The sequence below is a fragment of the Sinocyclocheilus rhinocerous genome, unplaced genomic scaffold (genome assembly GCF_001515625.1).
Source record: "Sinocyclocheilus rhinocerous isolate Xijiao unplaced genomic scaffold, SAMN03320098_v1.1 scaffold2938, whole genome shotgun sequence".
Taxonomy (NCBI): domain Eukaryota; kingdom Metazoa; phylum Chordata; class Actinopteri; order Cypriniformes; family Cyprinidae; genus Sinocyclocheilus; species Sinocyclocheilus rhinocerous.
Window position 1 is genome coordinate 523,968 of NW_015638564.1, and position 9,990 is coordinate 533,957.

At 37.5% G+C, this 9,990-nt stretch overlaps 1 protein-coding gene and 1 long non-coding RNA gene across 2 annotated transcripts in view; both read left to right on the top strand.

Moving 5' to 3' along the window:
- Positions 1-9,990, top strand: part of LOC107749709 (X-linked interleukin-1 receptor accessory protein-like 2) — a 211,042-nt gene that overhangs the window by 86,339 nt on the left and 114,713 nt on the right. The gene's annotated exons all lie outside the window — the stretch shown is intronic.
- Positions 215-1,182, top strand: LOC107749701 (uncharacterized). Its single transcript, XR_001641072.1, has 3 exons — positions 215-248; positions 361-409; positions 475-1,182. It is a non-coding gene; the product is annotated as an uncharacterized LOC107749701 (long non-coding RNA).

A 9,990-nucleotide genomic window follows, 5' to 3' on the forward strand; every position in this document is an offset into this window, starting at 1 on the left:
AAAGGAGCAAAACCGAATGCTGGAAAACTGTCGTGGAACTGAGGTAAGTTGGCTGTATATATATATATATATACACGTATTGTGCTTGTTAAGGTGATTAGCTGACGAGCTCCACCTGGGTCAGACTGATTGATTATCTGATCGTGCTCCTCCCGAACCTTGTTAATAAAACATAATTTAGTTAAACGTGGCAACATTTTATTACATTGTTTATTGCCTCTATCACGACAGTTCAGAAATAATGTCTGGTGAGTGGCTCTGAAAAGTTAACGCAACGTCACAAAAATAACGTACCTACCCTAAACTGTACTGCAAACGTGAGATAAAAGCACATATTCTGAAGCATCCATGTCGTTTTAGGCTCCTCCTTGTGTTTCACAGAACTCGTACCTGAGCGATGCTGTACCAGGTGAGAAAATGTCAGAAAATCATTAAATGGAAGCATTGTGCTGAGATTTTGTGCTTTATCAACAGCGTTTGCGCCAGCATCTTATCGTAGGAACAGAGCTGGAATCCAATATGTTTTGAGACATGAGCATCGTCACTGATGATCTTCAGACCGTAGCATACTGATGCATTCAAATATGTTATACATAGAGGTGAACCTGTATTTCTGTTCTGTGTCAGGAACTTGTCAGACAGTTTTTCCAACAGAGCGGGAAAGCGCTTCAGTAAGCGTGCTTTGATTGTTTACTCTCTCCAAACCACCAGAGAGCTGAAAGTGTGAAAGTGAATCTGTGATCTGTGCCGGTTTGTGAAGGGCATAAAAGCTTTTATTAACCTAGAGCTGTGGTCATGACTTTACTGAGAGACTTCTCAGCGCTTAGGATGGCCACAGCTCCACAATGACAAAAACATCTGCTCGTAAAAAATGGCATGGTCATGTTTAAACTCAGCAGATGTAACGTTCTCGGCTGATCGCTGAGCGAGCAGGGCATCACGACCCTGAGTTTGTCCTTTCGCTGAATTGTCTGACGTTTTGCACAAAATCAAGGTCACTCTTAACAAGAGGGCAAATGAAATTGACCCTTCTGCACTGTAGAAATGAAACAATAAGCCCTCGGTGAAGATTGAACCTCAGACTGTGCCTCTACGACGGTTTGGTGTTCTTCATTATTTGCAGTGAGATTAAACGCAGTATTGTTGCAGTTATCCTGAGTGTGCTCCTTAAACAACAGGGCAGCGGGCATTTTGGCCATTCATTTACACAACGACGATATTTTGGGGGCCTGAAAACACAAACGTTTGAAAAAGGGTTTTGAAGTGCAAGTTTTTGAAAACAATACCATTATCGTCTGAGTGTAAACTACAAAAACATGAGTTTGTGAAAGCAGTGACATCATGTGCTTGTGTATTACGTGTTCAGTCTATAAGAATGTGTATTTGTATCAAATAATGCAGCGTGTTTAGTCGTTTTCCCGGATCTGTGTGAAGGGGGATCGCTTTGACAACGCTGTCATCTGTACACAAAACTTTTCAAAAATGCATAGGAAAAACATTTCAATTTTTAGTACAGTGTTGTCATGTAAACTTACCCTAAATGTTCTTTCAAGCAATTTACCATGACTACATTGTGATGTAAAAAAGCAGATTGATGTTCTGTTTTCTCTTTCTTACATTTCATTTTTGTGGATACTTAATTGCATTACACGTTTCTCTGATGCTTGTCTTATTTTCTTCTTAAGGTATCGTTTAGTAAGACATTGACATTGTACTTGTTTGTCCAGTTTAAAGTAGCTGTGAGATGGCTTGATGAGCACACTTTGTGTTGATGCATTACTGTAGATGAAATACTTCCAAGGCACTCATGTGGTAAGATAAAAAGCCTTAAATGAACTGGGCTTAAATAATTACAACTAGTTAAAAGTAGATCTACGCGTTTCGGCAATAATGCATTACTGATTGAAACATGAAACCAGGACAGGAGCAATTGAACAGCTCATCAGCCAGTAGCATTTAGTGTATGTCACAGCCTGATTTGACACAAATGAGCACGCTGTAGATTCCCCCTTTGGATTAAATGTGAAACTGTAGTTAATTTCTGTAATGAAACAGGTACTGTTCCTACAGTAAAAGAGTGATAATTTTAGCAGCAGCGTAGTTTGAAAAGCGTGTAATTTATGTTGGTTCATGGCACCTCCTCTGCTCATTAGTGCTGTTTATAATGTCAGTGCTGTCGAAGTCTTTGAGATGTTTGACCTCCTCTATAGAGCTGTAAGAGGGAATGAACGGCCAGCCGCTTGTTATCATAAAGCTGGGGTGCACATTACCCCACTTATTACCAGCTACATGCCACAGAAGTAAAGATCTGGACACAAAACATGAGTGAAATATTTTAGTAGCTCACTTGTAATAAACTGAACGCTTCAGCAAATTTGAAAAAAATTATGTTTATATTTGTGAAATTAGTAACATACAAGTAATCAAAAGGCATAAACATAAAATATATAATCTAAAAATACAACATAAAATCTCTAAACAATTGATCAAAAAATAAAACGCACCATTGAATTAACATTGGAATTAGAATACTGTTATAATAAATCTGTTATTGTTGCTGCACTCATGCAACAATAAAAAAAGCAAAAGAAAATAATCATCAGTCCCACATACCCACTGCAACAGATTCACCACGTGATCAAAGCAGCACCTCTGTGATGCAGTTGATAACCACACTCGGCCAGCATTGAGTGTGCTGTGGCTGATGGAATGTGTAGTGCCTCAACCACATCCCGTTACACATGTCTTATTATCATGATAGTGAAGCATTGTGAAGCCGGGCATAGACGGTGTGATTTTCGTCTGATTTTCAGACTCATTTTTAGAGTTGGCCCAGATTTGAGTTTTTCCGTGTCGTGCTCTTGCAGTGTGCAGGGAGATCTGATTAGCCTCTCTCGACAGGCAGTCGGATGGTTGGATGAATTTATCACATGTCTGAAATGTTGGTCGCCCTTCGTGAGGGTATCACACCCGATCGCCCTAAACTCAGCGTTTTTTCCCTCACTGTGTCTGTGCTAAAACAGAAATGAAACCATGGCACACAGCGTGTGGAATGGGCAGAAACGACGGAGGCTACACGGTTCCAGGTTCTGGGGTCCCACATGCTTATTTTTTACATGTGTTGTAGTGTGAGCAGCTCAACGATCAGTGTGAGCACAGAAATCCTGAGCTTTGGCTTTACATCACATGTGATTTACTCGTACAGTGAGAGTTCACCAACTGTATTTTAGTGATGCGCAGTGGCTAAAATTACCTCCCCACTTCTTGTGAAGTGATGTGTCCGTGTACCCTTATTCCCTATGCCCTTTGCAGTGCACTTCAAACTGGACACTTTCGCTGCCACCTTAAATGAGATTTCAATTCAAAAAGGAAGAGTACCCTGTGAAGTCCACTTACCCACTTTGATTGGAACAGTACAGTCCAGTTTATGTCCTTGCCTTCACATAGAAGCAGCCAGAGACTCACCGCGCCTTCAAAAAAATCCAGGTGCGTAGACCAACTCGTACTGTGAGAGTTCACCAACTGTATTTTAGTGATGCGCAGTGGCTAAAATTACCTCCCCACTTCTTGTGAAGTGATGTGTCCGTGTACCCTTATTCCCTATGCCCTTTGCAGTGCACTTCAAACTGGACACTTTCGCTGCCACCTTAAATGAGATTTCAATTCAGAAAGGAAGAGTACCCTGTGAAGTCCACTTACCCACTTTGATTGGAACAGTACAGTCCAGTTTATGTCCTTGCCTTCACATAGAAGCAGCCAGAGACTCACCGCGCCTTCAAAAAAATCCAGGTGCGTAGACCAAAAAAGGTTACCCAAAGGTGAAGAGCTTGAAAAAAGTTTGCACACTCAAACATCAAAGCATCACAAGTGAGATGAGAACAATATAAGCAATTTACTGAATGAAACAAGGCAAACGTTTCGGTCACATAAAAATAAATAAATAAAATAAAAAACACACCGCGAGCTATTTCCACTCAACACAAGCACTTGGAGGTCATGTGCTGCTTCATATTTTGCCTGCAGTTGTTGTTAATTGCTTCTAAGTAGGTGTGAAATAGACCTGCCATTGGCTGAAGAAACACAATCAAACTGGCCTTCAGTTTAATGTTCTCTATAAGGCATTTTTCACTTATGTACAGCAGAACTAGCACAGTATTTAACACACTCTCTCTTCTCATATCATTCTATATAATAATTATTTATAAGATAAATATGTCTATTTCTCCGGAGCCTTACATTTATCAACCTTTCTCCAGAGTCTCATTCCACTAGCAGAAGGAAACCAGTTAGAGAAGTGCAATTAAAATGATGAAATACTCCTTTATTGGGCCTCTAAACATGTTTTCCCCTGTCTTAGAGATTCATGCAGGCTATATAGCAAAAATCACAATGTAAATCTCCAGGGCCCGGTTTTTCAAAAGTAATCCACTAGGATTTTGGATAACGGAGCACTTTCTATCAGCAGTGACCTGCCCAGAGGCGGACGTCGCCGGGAAGATGCACCGTAAAGGTTGTGAAGTTACTTTCTGTGTAGCACATGAATATGAATTTGTATGAAAAGGAATAAACAGTTCCCGGTTACGAATGATTTCCATTCAGCTCTGGCAACTGACTGAGAAAGAACACATACTATTCGGAGCATCGTCATAATTTTAGTAAGATTTGAATTGGAATTGAATTCCTGAATTTAATAATTAGACTGATTTGCTTCTATTTTCTATGTTTTATATATTTATACAAACTATACACAAAAGTGTCTGTTTAAAATGAGAACCAAAGCTATTTGGCATCATTGACATAATATATGGTACGATGTGTAAGTACGAGGTTTAGCCCTCATGTTGTGTTCTGGTCATTTTGATACTGAGAGTATTGAGTATTTTCTACTTTATGGAGCTTAAAATACGACAAAACTATTTGAATTGTGTAAATTTGAATTATTGACAAGTGTCATTTAACAAAACTGAATATTATGTGGCATTTAACATGGTTCTGAATTAGATTTTGTTTTAATTGAATATTGAACATTTTAAATTTATCACAATTTTAATTTTTTTTATGGCAGAGTTTTATAGACATGTATTTTCAAACAGTGGATTTTTTGTTCTGAATTAGACTCCAAACATCCAGTTTTTAAAAATACAGCTTCAAGTTTTCAAGATGAAGACATTCAGAACATCAAATTAAATATTCTAAAACTCAAAACGCAGAAATTCAGATCGCACAGAAAGGTCAGAGGTCATCCACAGGGAAGAGTAGTTTTTGGCCAATTACTACGGTGACCGGGAGGGGACATGTTCGCTTCACTTAATTTTGTCATGGCCACTAGGCTACATATTAACTCGTGGGAACATGGTAATATGTCGTGGCCACGAGTTCATTTTGTCGAGGTAACTACATCCTTATGTCGTGGCCACTCGATGTGAAGTTGTTCATTTCTCGTGGCCGCGACTTATGTTGAGGGAACAACGTGCTTGAATTGGGCCGGTACGGACTACAGTATATTTACTATATAGAATAGTGACTTATGTCCAGATGTCAGTAAATTATTCTTTTCAGCATGTATTTGACTTAAAAGCAAGAGTGTTTTATACTGGATGCTGGCGGAAGGTGTTTTAGATTATGCGCTGGTCAGAGGTTTAGTGATTCTGAATGGATCCGTATAGTTACAGTCAGGTCAAGGCAGGAGCTTTAGCGGTGTTTGGCGTCGCCCTGTGGTCCTGTTTGGTATCGCAGCTTGACTTGTGCTTATTTGTATTGAAAACATTTATTTAATTATTGATTAATTGCGGCACTATACATACATTGTGAATTATGAAAATTAAAAAGTACTTATTTATTTAATTAATATTTTTCTCGTGGCCACGAGTTTAATGCATAAACAAACCTGTGTGACCATAGCAACCTGCGATTATCACACATGGATAAAACATTTTTATCCATCCCACAGTCTTGTAAATTCGTTAACTGATCGTGTCTTTTTATTTAATATTTGTATATTATTATTATTATTATTATTATTATTATTATTATATAACTGTAGACTAATACAACCCTCTACATTGCGAGTAAATCACTCGCATATGCGACTAAATCTTACTCTGGGCGACTAAATAATGTCTAACATTAGCCATTGTATGTATGTAGCACGCAGCGCACCTGTATTTGACGTACCGTAAACTAGTGTGAAGGTGCACGACTCACCGTCGCTTTACTGATAGTGCTGTTTTTCTCAAACATGCAAAGAGAGAGAGCGAGAGTCTTGCATACCACGCTAAATCGACGCGCTACATGTAAACCATATTCTTTGTTGTATTTTCCTGTCAAAATAACAGAGTTCATTTAGAAATATTCAGCTTTTAACCCTCTTAGTGCCAAAGTCGCAAAATTCAATTCGTGTAGCGCTTTACCTAATTAACGTTCTGTATAATATGCTAGTATTAATAATATATTACCTTATTTTGCAAATACTGTAAATGCCTGGCAATTATGCCAATAAAGTTGAGACTTTTTGATTGTATTTTATGCCCGTGTGTGACAATAAATGAGCATGTTTTCATTTACAAATGAAACTACGCGATTCATTCCTCAGCGAAACACTGTATTTATAATAGTCTATTATTTAGCCTAAATAAAATGAAATATATAGTTACACTTGCAATTCAACCTTTAAACTGCACTTCCATTAAAAATTCCAGTCATACAGCATAATCAAAGCTTTATTGGTATGTCGAGCATTTACAGTAGGCTATTATTTACAAAACTATTCAGAACGTTAAGTAAAGAGATCGAAATGAAGGGAAAATAAATCAAATGCATAACAACGAATATAAAAAATATAACCAATAATAATAATAATAATAATATACAAATATTACGGAGAAAAAAAAGATGATCAGTTAATGAACTTACAAGACTGTTTTCTTGTAGGCCTATTTTATTTGATGTACTTTGTAACATTTATTCATGATGAACTTCATTCGAATGCTGTATCGCGCGCAATACAGTCCAGTAGCATAGGCTTTGGTTAATATAATAATTTAATAATGTAATAATTAATATAATAATTTCTTAATTCAAAATAAAATATTAATAAATCCATCTCTGATAATCACAGGTTGCTATGGTCACGCAGGTTTGTTTAGGCATTAAACTCATGGCCACAACATATTACCGTGATCCCACGAGTTCATATGTAGTGGTCATGACAAAACTAAGTGAAGAGAACATGTCCCCTCCCAGTCACCATAGTAATTGGCCAAAATGCTTCTTTTCGACTTTTCAAAGATCATCTACTCTTCCCTGTGGATGAGCGCTGACCTACTTTATGTGCGATCTGAATTTCTGTGTTTTGAATTTTAGAGTATTGAATTTGATGTTCTGAATTTCTTCTTCATCTTGAAGGTGTATTTTTAAAAACTGGATATTTGCAGTCTAAGAATTCAGAACAAAAAAATCAGCTGTTTGAAAATACATGTCTGCCATTAAAAAAAATCGAATTGTTACATTTCAAATGTTTAATATTCATGTTTAAATAAATAAATAAATCAAATTCAGAACTATGTTAAATGCACCTGTCAATAATTCAAATTTACACAATTCAAATTTAAATAGTTTTGTCATATTTTAAGCTCCATACTATTGTCCTAAAATGCTAGTCAACATTATCGCATTGGACTGAATTCTACTGACTTTGCCTCACACAGGGTATTAGCAACCCTCCCAAATAAAAAAAAAAACCAATCTCACCTTGTTATTCTTCTGATGTGACTTCAAAAACAGCTTATGAATTTCTTGTGTTACGCAATATTATTATAAAATATTGGATTCAATTTTTCATCAACTTTCCATGAGCACAGGTTTTGTATTTTTTTTTTGTATTTTTTTTTTGTGGAACTGATGGATTGTCTGTCTTTTTTAACTGTCAAAAAAATAAAATAAAAATGCCCCAGATGAATGAGTACAAAATACAGCTTCCTCAAGTATAAATGGTTGATTTTATGGGCACTTATTGTTATAATATTCAAAAACAATCATTCAGTGAAATAAGGATTCACAGTGCTGTATATAGCCTGCCATGTGCTGTTGAACAGAGACGGTGTTTTGCTCTGAAGCCATTATAGATGGGAGTTCATAAACATGAATGGATATTATCTCTTATTGAATCTAAGTCACCTTTAATATGCACTGTTATCATGTGAAGTAATCTTTTAAGCAGACAGAATGTCACCTCCCATCGGATTTCAGACTTTTCAACCACTGATTAGGCTCCTGAAAAGTCTGCATGATTAAATATTTTCTTCATGGATGTGTTTGTCACATCGATCAATTACACATGTTAATCAGATTGCTAGAGAGCAGCCGTTTACAGTCCATGCGCAGAGCACACTCACACTGCACTATATCAGTCCCACGGGACAGATTACTACTGAGGCCGTGAGGAAGAGTCTGCTTCCAGATGCTTTGTTCTTTGTCAGTCTGGCCACTTGTTTGTAATTTCTGTGAGCGCTGCACGGACTGTATCATGAGAGGCTTTTGAATCGCTGTGATGTCGAACACTGATCGATCTGCACAGCACTGCTTCAAGTGGAACACATCTGTCGGTTCATGTTCATTAGTTCTCATCACTAGGTTGTTTTCTGTCATGTGGTCCCCTTAGTTTTATATTTAAGCCCTCTTATTTACCACGTTAGCTTGTGGTGTATTGCTTGTTTCTACCTGCTGTCGTAGAGTCTTGTTTCTTTGTCGAGTCTTTGTATTTGTTCATGTTTGGTTGAACAAAACTGCACATTGTTCTTCAACTCGCCTTCAGTGGATTATTTGTGATAAATGGATTATTGAAATTATTGCTGTATTTCATTTCATTTAATGTTTCCCCAGGGGATATGCCTGTTTAAACAGGGCTTATGACTGCATGGATCTACAATTTGCATCACTGATTATCACTCATGATTTCATGTTCATGTCCTGCTGAAAAGTCGGAATTAATGATATGATGTGAATTAGAGCCTGTCGCCGATATATCGGTATCGGCGAATATGCCGCCGATACGCCGCCGATATGAAATTTTTTTTTTTACAGAACATATAACACAAATAAAATGCTTGAAATGGTGTAATTACTTAGTTTGTCCAGCAGAGCGCGCTCCATTCGGGGTTCGGGAGTTACGGGCGGCTAAATTCGCGGTCCGGCGCAGACCGATCTAGCGATCCCGGGGGGGCTACCGAAGGGTGGCGTTCAAGAGGGCTCCCCCGAATTTGGTGGAAATCCGCCGGCGCGTTCGCGAGATAGTGACACCAGCCAACACTTTCACTTCACTAAGGAGGTCTCTTGTTCAGGCAGCAGCATTCAAGCGCTGGCTTATTCGACCGTAAGTGCCCTGCAAAGTGGACTTCACATGATATTCCACCATGATTCCAGTTCGAAGGGAACGTACACGTTACATTCTACACAAAGAATATAGGCCGATATATCGATATCAAAAAAATAATGACCAGCTGATGTGCATTCACATTAGAACCCGACCGATATGGGTTTTTTTGGGGCCGATACGATACCGATATTTGGGAGTAAAAAAAAAAGGCCGATATCGATATTTATCCCCAAAAAAACCCATATCGGTCAGGCTCTAATGTGAATGCACATCAGCTGGTCATTATTTTTTTGTATAGCACATATGAAGTTGTGCATTTCACAGTGTTGTAAAGTTCAAGTTTGGTGAACTCTGACCTGTTAATTTGCATGATTGAAAATAAAGGATCTAAACATCACAGACTGACCTTTTGGCCAAATTATGTTTTTAAAAAAAGACTCTGTTGTGCGGAAGTTAGTTGAAAAATGTATTTGTTCATGATAGAAATTACACTACATCTTCTGTTCATTTCACACTTTCTTTAGGTAATCAAGATTTTAAAATGTACTAAAGTTTTCATTATGCATTTTCATATTTAAATATTTAATTTTTTTTTTTTTTTTTTTTTTTTTTTTTTT